General features: G+C 35.3%; 1 long non-coding RNA gene across 1 annotated transcript in view; it reads left to right on the top strand.

Annotated features, from left to right (window-relative positions):
* The window catches only part of LOC135839565 (uncharacterized), a 212,839-nt gene that overhangs the window by 75,792 nt on the left and 124,147 nt on the right, over positions 1–12,900 (top strand). The window contains exon 4 of the long non-coding RNA XR_010557614.1: positions 4,998–5,050. This is a non-coding gene — a long non-coding RNA (uncharacterized LOC135839565). The remainder of the gene's footprint in view (positions 1–4,997; positions 5,051–12,900) is intronic.

The raw sequence follows: 12,900 nt of genomic DNA, 5'->3' as shown, positions 1-12,900 counted from the left end.
AGCATATACAATTATTTATTGTGTACTTATTTAATTACGACGCGGCCCGGCCCGCTGCCGCTGCCGCGTCGCTCCTCTTGGCGTTTATTACTTAAATAATGAGCGCATATTTTTAATTTATACACACATACTTGTTGTGGAGAAGATTTGTACCTACTCGTACTTGTGTTGTGCTTGCTGGTGCATTTTTTTTTACGACTGCTCGGTGCTCGTAATAGACATATTTACTTTTTTTCTTCACTTTCATTTTTGTTTGATTATTTGCTTTATAAAAGTGGTAAATAATACTTGATTCGTTCTGCGCCCGCGTTCACCTTATAATCACCTCTTACGATGCTTGTGATTGTGATATACCTACCTTAGGTATATACCTATACCTAAGTATTATGACTTATATGCTGATTGCTGTGCCTGTGCCACTATTAGGTTAGGTATACATAGAGAGGTATCGAACGGTATACAAGTGAAGAGATCCCGAGTCAATGTTGATTGCCAGACATCAACGAGCCACCATAATGTATGTCTTGTCTTAGAGGTTACCTTTTTCTTAAATTTTTGCCGAAAGCACCTGGAAACTTAGATCCAATAACGTCGATGTAGGTAATACTGGTCTAGTGTGGTGCAGTTGCCTCGCAGGTACCTAATACAATAAGAGTCGAAGCGGCTGTAGATGAACTGAATGGGTAAAATGGCTCAACTAATAGGTGTTAATTTGTCGGACTCGTTCTTTTATTAGATGTATGAACTGGTATAGGTATAGGTATAGGTATAGGAATAGGAATATGAGAGCGCACCGGGTCTGTGTTATCGTATAGGTACATTTTTATGAAACCTATATATGTATGTATCTGTGTATCGTACGTGGTAAAATGAGGAAAGGTTGTCCGAAAAAGGTAGCTTCATTATCGAGTTCGAGTCTCTCTGGATGTGTGTAATTAGCAGTGGTGGTGTAGGATATTCAAATGTTGGACTGGACAGGATGAAGTAAGTTCCTGTTGGGGTCGGTTTTGAATTTTGATGCCTTGGTGATGGGTTTGATGATCTGAAAGTACAATGAAACTATGATTTAGTAGATATGTATTCCATTTCTAGCCCTTGTACTCAAAAAAAAGTGGCCCTACTTACGAAATGGCGGCCATTTTGATTGAAGGTCAGCCGAAATCGCAGATTTTGCGTTCCAACATACACTGAAAAAAAAAAACAATAAAAATTACTATTTCAGTACAGTAACCGGATCCAATCCAAAAATAATAGTGATTTTTACTCCGCCAAAAAATACATTTTACTATAGAATTAGGTAAAATTTATTACTCTCATAGTAAAATTTACTAATCTCATAGTAAAATTTACTAATCTCATAGTAAAAATCGCAATATTTTTGAATGGGATCCGGTTACTGTATGAAATAGTAAAAATTATCCATAATTTTTTTTTCCGTGTAGGACTTGCACGAAATTTTTCAAACTGTACAAAGGTAGATCGAAAGATCGAGCAAAAATTTATCACCTGTCAAAATTTCAAGTGCTAAAGTGCGTTTTTCGATTTTTGGTGAATTTTTGAAAATCACATTTAGGCCAAAAATGAGGGGAAAAAATCAAAATTTTACCAAATTGACCAAGAAAGCTGAAATTTGGGATACACTCTATTTTCGACGGGTCAAATCGAGTGGAAACTGTTTCAACCCGTTTTGAGCAGTTCTGGAGCCTCCAGCAGATTTTTTAAACTCGAAATTCCCACAAAAATTCACCAAAATGGAGTTGGATAGCCGAAATTTACTCTGCAAACTAATTTCAATACGCAACGAAGTCAACTGCAGAGGGATTTCAAGTCGTTTTGGAGCATTCGGCGATTTTTTGAAAATTACTGGAGCCTCCAGCAGATTTTGAATGCTGGAAATTTCCCTAGAAATCCGAATTTCTTCCTACAAAGTAATATCAATACGCCATGAAGTCAACTGCTGGTAGATTTCTAGTCGTTTTCAGCCGTTCTGGAGCCTCCAGTAGATTTTCGAAACTTGAAATTTCTACAAAATGTAGTAAGAAAACGGGAATTTATTCCGTAAACTAATTTCAGTAGGCTATGAACTCGACTGCTGGTGAAATTCAAGTAATTTTGGAGCCTCAAGCAACTTTTTGGAAATTACTGGAGGCTCCAGCAGATTTTCAATGCTTGAAATTCCCATAAAATTATACCAAATGGAGTTGGAAATCCAAAATTCACTCTTGAGCTCCAAATTAAGTACGCTATGAAGTCGACTGTCGGTGGATTTCAAGTCGTTTTCAGCCGTTCTGGAGCCTCCAGTAAACTTTTGAAACTTGAAATTGCATCAAAATGTAGTTTGAAAGAGGAAATTAATTCTGTAAACTAATTTCAATACTCATATGAACTTGATTTCAACTTTCAAGTCATTTTGAAGTCTCCAGCGCCTATTCGGAAATTACTGGAGCCTCCAGTAGATTTTTAAAACTTTAAATTTCCTAAAAATTTCATCAAACGGAGATGGAAAGTCAAAATTCATTCTGAAATATTAATTTCAATACGCTACGAAGTGGTCTGCTGGTGGATTTCAAGTCGTTTTGGAGCCTCCAGCGACTTTTTGAGAGGTCGTATGGTGTTTTTTGGAAAATTGAAATTTCCAAAAAGTAGCTGGAAGCTTCAAAATTATTTAAAACCATTTGAAACCACCACGTGTAGTCGACTTTATACTTATCGCATTAAAATTAGTTTGCGAAGTAAATTTCAGCTTGTCAACTCCATTTGGTAAAATGTTGCGGGAATTTCAAGTTTCAAAAATCTACTGGAGGCTCCAGTGATTTTCAAAAAGTTGCTGGAGGCTCCAAAATGATTTGAACCCACCTGAAGTCGTCTTCAGAGGGTGTTAAAATTGGAATGTAGAGTAAATTTCAGCTTGCCATCTCCATTTGATGAAATTTTTGTGAAAATTTAAAGTTTCAAAAATCTGATGGAGGCTCCAGGAATTTTCAAAAAGTCGCTGGAGCCTGGTGGCTCCAAAACAACTTGAAATTTACCTGCAGTACTTCGTAGCGTATTGAATTTAGTTTTTAAAATAAATTTCAGCTTTACAACTCCAATTTGATGGAATTTTGTAGGAATTTCCAGTTTCAAAAATCTGCTGGAGGCTCCAGAACTGCTCAAAACGGGTTGAAACCTCTTTCAATCGATTTGGCATGTCGAAAATAGGGTATATCCCAAATTTCAGCTTTCTTGGTCGATTTGGTAAAATTTTGATTTTTTTCCTCATTTTTGGCCTAAATTGGATTTTCAAAAATTCACCAAAATTTCAAAATGGGGCTGTAAATGGAAGCTACCATTTAAAATGCAGGAAAAATGTCCATAGATGTACCTTTTTATGCTTTTTCGAAGTATTCAATTTTCGAAATGGGATCTTTTAATGGAGGGGGAGGGGAGCACCCCCTCATTCCAAATTTGGGCAAAACTTTCAAAAAAATCTGGGGCGTGTGATATATCGAATTGTATGTTTTTGGTGACGCTGAACACGAATATGACGTCGGATTTTCAAGTGGATCCCATCCACGGCCCCCAGAACTTCTCCAAAGGGGGGGGGGTGGATAAAAGTTCAAAAAGTGTTTTGTTCGTGCGACACATGAAATAGTATGTTTTTGGTGACGTAGAACACGAATATGATGTTAGATTTTTAATTGGATCCCATCCACGCTCCCAGCACCTCCCCAAAGGGGCAAAAGTCAGAAAAATGGTTTCATTCGTGTGACACATGAAATGTGTAGTATGTTATCGATATCACTGAACACGAATTTAGCGTCAGTTTTTCATATTGATCTCACCCATGGCCTCCAGAACCTCCCCCGATGGGTAAAAGTTGAAAAAAATTGTTTCATTTGTGTTGGGGCCCATGGACGGGGTCCAATCAAAATGTTAATTTTTTTTTAAATTAAAAGAAGTTATTAATCAAAGTTTAGTTGTTTTTTTTATCCGAAGAAGAATGCAGTTTGAAGAGAAACGTACCAATGAAAAAAATTACTTCCGCCTCTTCTTGTTTAAATAGCCTAAAGTATGATGTAAATGTAGAAAATTGGAAAAAATGGACCGGAAAATTGGTCTGAAAAACTTGGAAAAATCAGGGAAAATGACTTATCAAAAATAATGGACACCCTGGAAAATATTTTTCTAGTTTTAGAAACTGTAACTATTTTTCTTCGATTTTGGATAAAACTTTCAGGAAGCAAGCCCAAAAAACGAGTTGGTGTCATCTTTGACATCATTATCAAAAAATGTCGAAAACCCCATAAAGACAAGTTCATATCATTTTTTACATTAAGCTGCTGTCATGTTTTCTCACTTTTTAGAGGTTTGTTGGTGTCATTTTTGACATCAACTTGTCTTTAGTAGAAATTGAGGTTAATATGAAATGTCGAAAATGTAGAGGCGTGGTGATGTGTCTGGAAGAGGGGGGGGGGGGTGAGACAGAAATTTTCCCAATTTTTTTTACCAGATGTTCTCAACCTTTTACCCCAGATCCCCCCTTCCCTCCAAGATTTTTGCAGCTAATGGGGAAGTTGGCATTTAAATTTTCGAAAACGATGCTCTCATACATACAAAAAATTGAATAATAGTATTGTTGAACTGTATTAAAAATGCCAAAAACATCCAGAAAGTACTAAACTCATTCTATATTCAAAGATGACGTTACCTACTCATGAATGGTAAAAAAAGTTCAAAAAATAAAAAAATAAACAAAAGTCTCGTTTTTCACCAAAAATTGCTAAATCTTGCTTTTTTTTGCAAAATTCTATAAATTTTTATTTTCTTGCCCAAAATTGCGTAAAAGTTTCGATTTTTACATATCTCGTCGAAATATTTTCGAAAATTTAACAACGTTACTTCCACAATAAATGTTAACAAACTAACCTAATAGCTCAAATTGTTCTTATTTTTAGGTGATTTGTCACATGATCATTCATTAACAACTAATCAGTAATTTTGTTTGTTTGTTTCAGGCTGATTCTAAATATTCATCGTGTTAATAGGATTGGCAAATCAAAATTCCTCGGTGAGTGTTTTATTCGTAATACGTAATTCTAATAGATGATAATTTGTAATGCCAGTTTATGGGGCAATTGACATTTCCCAGTTGGACTATGATTTTTTATTTATTTATTTATTTTTTAAATTCTGCAATTATTTTTGTATAATTTAAATTCTGATTTTTGGTGGGATTTGAGGGTATGCCACTATGCCTACATTATTCAAATAGTTCGATTTTGTAAATGTATGGAACATGCGAAGTTCGAACGCGTGTTTGTTTGAGGGAGATAGGCACCTCAAATCACGAAGGAATATGTAAAACACCTGTAGTTCGAACCTTAGCAATCAAAAATTTCGCGAGATTTCTCTAAAAAAAAAAAAAATCTTGGAAAAATAAAGAGAAAAAAATATACGAGTAAACATAACGCCGACGTGAGTTTTTTTTCACCAGTATGAAAAGATGAACTGGAAAAAAAGTTCTATTTTCATTCTCTACACGAGAACCTATATGCGAGGAAATCCTTTTACGAGTCCGTACCTTTATACGTGTTTCTCCTCCTCCTCTCCTCCTCGATTCTATCCTTGGTTTGGAAATAACACGATATAGTACATTAGGTATACCTACCAATGAAAAAACATTGTTAACGAAGAAATAGGAAAACACTCGATCTTTTTTTTTTTCCTCTATGGTTTTTCAATGTACCTATCCTAATCTTTCCATTCTGGTTTTGTGGTACGTTTTATCAACACATTCGCGAAAATAAAGTTATACCGACGATGGAAAATAAACAAATGTACTTTTTTTCTGGTGGGAAAGTAAAACAAAAAATATAAATAAAGTTGTTGCTTTTACCATATACACAGCGGTTGTTTTCCAACACCTTGGTATATATTTTTCGATTCGGGATGCCTACTCGAGAGTTTGATAAAAAAATACCTACCTACGTTTGGGTGGTTTCGTCTTTGGAAAGAGGATTATTCGGAATAAATTGATAATTTTTTTGGATGAATTGAATTTTTTTTTCATTTATTTTTATCGAGGAAGAGGAGCTCCCTGCATAAGTTTTTGTGGACTTTGAAGAAAATCATAAAATGAGGAATTATCTATCTATTTGTCATTTTAGTAACTCAAATTATTCCATTTTAATGCTAAATTTTATGAACTTTTGCTAATATCACGACAAGCTCATGATTTTGTACCTAATTATCGACAATTGAAGGTGATTCGTTCGCGAACGATTTGATCAGAGGCGAAAAATTCGTCGCTATAAAGACTGAATTTTCAATTAATCCAATTCAAATCTGATAATAAATTAGACATACCATAAAATTTGACCCTACCAATTGAAAATTAAAATTGAAGTCGATTCGCTTGAGAACAGTTCGCTGAAAATCTTTCCAGAACGACTGAATCACTTAGAAGTTTAGAATTTAAATCACATGACACACTAGTGGGCAAAACTAAACATTCTTTGATCTATCAATGAAGATTGTGAATGATTCGTTGGCGAACGCTGTGCTCGGAGGAATAAAATCGTTCGCGAACGAACGAATCAGATGGAAATCAAATTCAATCTAGATGCTACGACAAAACTTGACGGCTTTGAACGTATATTAAAAACTACAGTCAGTTCATTCGTGAACGATTTGATCTTTTGATTAATATAATTAGTGAATGATTCGTTCGCGAATGATTTGCTTCAGGGAGAAGAATCACTCTTTCGCGAACGAGTGAATCACTGAAAAATCGAATTAGTGGAGATGAAATGATGGAAATTGACTGTTTCAGCCCCATAATCAAAAGCAGGGCTCTATTCGTTCGCGAACGATTTGCTCAGAATTGATGAATCATTCAAGAACGACTGAATTACTTGGAAATCAAATCGCATAATTCGGAGAAAGTCAACAGAGTGCAAAACGAAACACTTTTTAACTTTAATCAGTACATCTACAGAAATTATGAATAATTCGTTCGCGAACGATTTTCTCCGAGGAGAAGAATCACTCCTTCGCGAACGAGTGAATCACTTGAAAATCAAATTTGACGCAGTACATGGCCTGACAAAACAAATCTGTCTTCAAAAAAATTGTGCGAATGATTCGTTCGCGAACGATTTGCTCAGTAGAAAAGAATCGATCTTTCGCGAACGAGTGAATCGCTGAAAAATCAAACTTGTTGGAGTTGAAATAATGACAGTCTCTATCCCATCATCATCTTCATCACCAGGGCTCAATTCGTTCGCGAACGATTTGCTCAGAATTGACGAATCGTTCGAGAACGAGTGAATCACATGGAAGTCAAATCACATTACGCAACGGGGCAGAGCGAAACATTATTCAATCTATCGATAAAAGAATTATGAATGATTCGTTCGCGAATGATTTGCTCAGTAGAGAAGAAACGTTCGCGAACGAGTGAATCATTGAAAAATCAGATAAGTGGAAGATTGCATGGGCAACCACGACAATTCCAATCCCATGATCAGATCCAAGACTCAACTAGTTCGCGAACGAGTTGCTCAGAATTGATGAATCAATCGTTCGAGAACGAATGAAACACTTGAAAATCGAATCACATTACACAATGGGACAGAGTGAACATTATTCAGCCTGTGGATAAAAAAATTATGAATGATTCGTTCGCGAATGATTTGCTCAGTAGGGAAGATTCGTTCGCGAACGAGTGAATCATTGAAAAATCAGATTGGTGGAAGAGTGCATGGTCAACCACGACAATTCCTATTCCATAATCGAAACTGAAACTCAATTCGTTCGCGAACGATTTGCTCATTAGGGAAGAATCGTTCGCGAACGAATGAATCATTGAAAAATCTGATTAATTGAAGATTGCATAATCAACTTCGACAATTCCAATCCCATGATCAGATCCAAGACTCAATTAGTTCGCGAACGAGTTGCTCAGAATTGATGAATCGATTGTTCGAGAACGAATGAATCACTTGAAAATCGAATCACATTACACAATGGGATAGAGTGAACATTATTCGGCCTATCGATAAAAAAATTATGAATGATTCGTTCGCGAATGATTTGCTCAGTAGAGAAGAATCGTTCGCGAACGAGTGAATCATTGAAAAATCAGATTAGTGGAAGAGTGCATGGTCAACCACGACAATTCCTATCCCATAATCGAAACTGAAACTCAATTCGTTCGCGAACGATTCGCTCATTAGGGAAGAATCGTTCGCGAACGAATGAATCATTGAAAAATCTGATTAATTGAAGATTGCATAATCAACTTCGACAATTCCAATCCCATGATCAGATCCAAGACTCAATTAGTTCGCGAACGAGTTGCTCAGAATTGATGAATCAATCGTTCGAGAACGAATGAATCACTTGAAAATCGAATCACATTACACAATGGGACAGAGTGAACATTATTCAGCCTATCGATAAAAAAATTATGAATGATTCGTTCGCGAACGATTTGCTCGCAATTGATGAATCGTTCGAGAACGACTGAATCATTCTGAATCGAATTCAATAAAAAGGGACTATGGCAATCAAATCCATCAAAAAAAAACGAAAATGGTTTGTTCGCGAATGATTTACCATACCTTAGGGGTGAAGAAATTGTTCCCAAATGAATGAATGAAGATGCTATGACGAAACGATGGACTTTATTTCCGAATAAATGAATAGATTTTTTACGCCGAAAAATGACACTTTGAATACTTCATTCATGCGACATCGACAGTAGTATTATCTATCGAACCACCCCTCCCCCTCCCCATGAAAGGGGAATGAGTTTCATTTGCTAAGCCCAACTTGATATGATTCTTGATTCAATTCCGTCCAAAATGAGTATAATACCTATAAATTTAAGTAGATACCATACTTTATTATAAAACGACGACTAATGAGTACAAATAAAGAACTCTCGAGTTGTTTCCTCTTCATCTTTTCCCCCTACAGTCATCGTTCTATTTAGAAATGACTTATTGCACCGGCTCGAAAAATACCCACTCTCGATTCGCAATTCGTAGAAAAAGTGAAATTTCGAATTATTACGAAATCTCGAGCGTTACATATACGCAGAGTTAGGTAGGTAGGTTAAATCCATAGATAGGTAGGCAAAGTAGGTAGGTCGGTGCGACCTATACGACGATGACGACGACGACGACGAGTTGTAGTCGTATTTGAATTTCATAATGAGCTTCTACACACTAATCTCGATAAGAAAGCGGAAAGGGGTTCTTTTTTTCCTACATTTATATATACTGTACCGATAAAACTGGGTAAATATTTGCTTATTTTTGAAACGAGAAAAACGTTAGCGTGAATTTCTCATACACGTAAGCTCTCTCTCGCGTCATAAATATAAATATTTCGGATCAAAGTGTATTACCCAAAAAAGAGATAAGAACGACTTGGGTATACTCGTACCAGCTAATGTCGCTGCTTTTTGTGTCGTATATATCGTCGCATTTACGAGTATATGACTTGGCTTTAGCCACGACGATGGGAAAGAGAGACGTGCCGGTGTGAAATTTTAAAATTATAATTTTTCTGATACCTACTCGTATACTAGCTGCGACTGCGAGACCCGCCCGCCCTTTTTATCAGTTGCACCGCGATGAGTGTTAAATTTGATAAACGTATTATCTTATCTATGGTAGGTTTATTTTTCGTATACAGCTTTCAGACCAGTCATCGAGTTAATGTCAAGTGTCATGTAGTTGTTTTCTCAAATAACCTGACCCGCCTGTCTTCACGTAGGTAACTTACGTATTATGAAAGCTCGTGGCAGGTCAAACGAGAACTTCGTACAGTTCGCAGTTCAAGTAAATCGCTAGTAAATCCTCGTGTACTCGAAGTTGAAGTTAATTTTTTTTAAATCTATGTACAAGGAAGATGTTCGAACATACAGGAAGGTTAAAGGTTACGAAAACAAACCTATCGAGAAGTATATGGGGATGGGCACTACCTACAGAAGGGGAAGATTAATACACGAGATGTGTGAAAATTACGAGTACTCGAATGGCCCCAGAACTCGAAAGAGTCCTTTTTGCACACCATTTACACATTACAGGCCTGCTTTGCGTTTGCATGCATATCTAATACGTAAAAGAGAAAGAGGAACCGTGCAAAACGCATCGTTTCATGGTTTAGTTAATCTTATGTGTACCATACCGTAGCCCCGCGTTATCAAATTCAAATATGAAAATCCTGCGCCAGCCAGTTAATTGGAAGCCGCAAAGCTCTAACCTAAAGTATCCCATTAAACGAGACACTCTCTTCGTAATATACCACGGTATGTTTAACCCTTTCGACGAGTGTTTTATTATACACCTATGCTGAGTTTTGGGCCCGAATTTAGCGTAACGAATTACATACAATTAGAATATACTTACACAATTATTTAAATACGTTGTTGCTCTTTCTGCCAGCAATATTGCATTAGAGGGGTAAAATTCACTCACTTATTTCAAACAGTATCCTTTGTGGATCTAACAGGTAGTGGAAGTAGTGAAAAAGTAGTGAATTTAGTCAGAAATAAGGTACCCAGTACATATAAAAATGAAAACATTCAAACACGCAACAAAAACCTTCAAATCATTGAAAAAAATTTATTTTTGATGAAATTGGCAACACTGTTGGAATATATGAGATCAGTTTATCCGGTAAATTTTCTTCCAATTTCAATTTTTTGATAATTTTCTATGTTGGGGAGGGGAGGGGAGGGGAGGGGGAGGGGTCGAAATTGCCAAAAAGTATCACGTTTTGCTAAAATTGCTAAAATCTTGTTGTTTATAAAAAAAATTTCAAAACGTCTCATTTTTTAACAAAATTGGTAAAAATAATTGTTGTTTTTTTGGTCAAAAATTCCAAAAAAGTCTCACTTGATTTCATCTGGAAAAAGCTCTTCCTTTAGCTAGAAATTGAAAAAATTAAATTCTCGCTTTGTTGCCAAGACTTGCCCAATAGTCACGTTTTTATCAAAAAGTTTCAAAATAGTTCAAAACATATGACAATTTTTTAAAATGTGAAACCAGAACATTTCAATTTGCAATGTTCTGTTTCTTTTTCTGCGATTTTTTTTTCTCAATGGTTTGCTCACGTTTGTGAATTTTTTTCATCTGAGCCTTTTTGGTTACCGAAGTTACTTTTTTTTTTTTTTTGAACGAAATAGAGCACGAGTCCTGCAAAAAGGGGCCTTTTCAAACCATTGTTATGGTCGAGGAAAAAATATTATCAAAACATGAATTTGCTCAAAAATAAGTGATTTGAGAATTTTCAACCGCTCACGCTTCAGTATAACCCTAAAAGTGGTCTTGAATTTTGAGTTTGTTTGATTAGGGTCATTGACCCAAATCTCGATCTTTCACCAAAAAATTTCAAAATGTACCTTAATTCATAATTTTTCAAATTATGAAACCAGAACATTTCAATTTTCAATGTTCTGTCTTTTTTCTGTGATTTTTTCTCAATGTTTTGTTCTGCATGTTTGTGAATTTTTTTCATTACTTTTCTGATCCTTTTTGGGTACTGAAACTATTTTTTTTGAACGAAATTGAGCACGAGTCCTGCTAAGAGGGGCCATTTCAAGACTATTTTTAGGGTTCTTTTGGTTGAAAATTTGGGTAAATAGCTCTGTTTTTTGGAATGGAGTAATTTTCCCATAACAGATTGGGTTGGAATAAGAGCGAAAAAACCACGTTTTTCCCCCCAAAAATTTCACATCTTTAAAGATCTTTCTATACCTATATTTGCTTCAGAGACCACCCTCAAAGCAATAAATTTCTCAGGTTGATTTTCACATTCAAAATGAAAGTCTCCACTGAATTTGGTCGAAATTTTTCCTAATTTTTTTCGCGATCCGCCCTTACTATACGTAATTAGACCAAGTAACACCTGATTTATGCTCATAAAAAAATTAGATTTTTTCTCTCTTCCACAACTTTCAATTTTCAATTTTTATGAAAAAAAATTCCCGGGAAATTTGATGTTCTTCACTTGAAGAAGTCTTGTGGGGAACACCCCCTCCCCTCCTTTCACAAAAAAGGACACGTTTTACGTTTTGAAATTTGAATTTGGTCCATTCTCATCAGAAAGGCACCATTTAATAATTATGACCCTCCACACTTCTTCAGTTCCCGTCTGGAAAATAATATTGAAAATTCACGGATTTGGTCATTTTTTTCCTTGAAAAAGAAGGTCTCGTTCAGTAGGTACGAGTATAAGGTTTTGACCAGAAAAAGTGATTTTTTAGAAAAAATTAAGGTACGATGTTTTTAATTTTTCCCTGATTTTTTTTTTTCAAAAGGGCCATTTAAAAGAATTCTGATGAAAAATGAACAGTTTTCTAAGGATTTTCACGAAATGAAGCACCCCCTGTCCTCTCCACAGCTGATTGTTTTGTCTGCTGAGAAGATTGAAAAAAAAAAACCAATTTTATTCCCACAGTTTCGGTTTAAAAAAATCATATAACGAAATAGTTAAAAATTTTTCATAATATTTTTTAATTTTAAAAATTTACAAAAAAAATCAGACCCCTCTTAACTAGGATTTGAACTTTCCAGCGTGTATTTATGGTCTATTGTTCTTTGATGAGGCTAACAAAAACTGAAAAAAATCAGAGTCATTGCAATTTTGTATCTTTCGAGTCCATAATGTTGAAAATGATTTGTTTGCTAAATGGGAAATGTAAACTGTACGATTTCACTCTACGATTTTTCAATTGATGAAAAAACTACTTTCAGTCATATAAATCAACAATAATTTCCAAAAAGTTTCCACTAATTGAAAATAAATAAAGATAAAATAATTTAAAAAGGTTGGAAAAATTTTAAAAACCTTCAACGATGCAATTTTAACTCGAGTGAAGTGATCATTTTGTATAAGATCGTC

The sequence above is a fragment of the Planococcus citri genome, chromosome 1, assembly GCF_950023065.1.
Source record: "Planococcus citri chromosome 1, ihPlaCitr1.1, whole genome shotgun sequence".
In the NCBI taxonomy this organism is placed as follows: Eukaryota; Metazoa; Arthropoda; class Insecta; order Hemiptera; family Pseudococcidae; genus Planococcus; species Planococcus citri.
The sequence above is the reverse complement of the archived record's forward strand: the minus strand, read 5'-3'. Positions and strand labels throughout refer to the sequence as shown.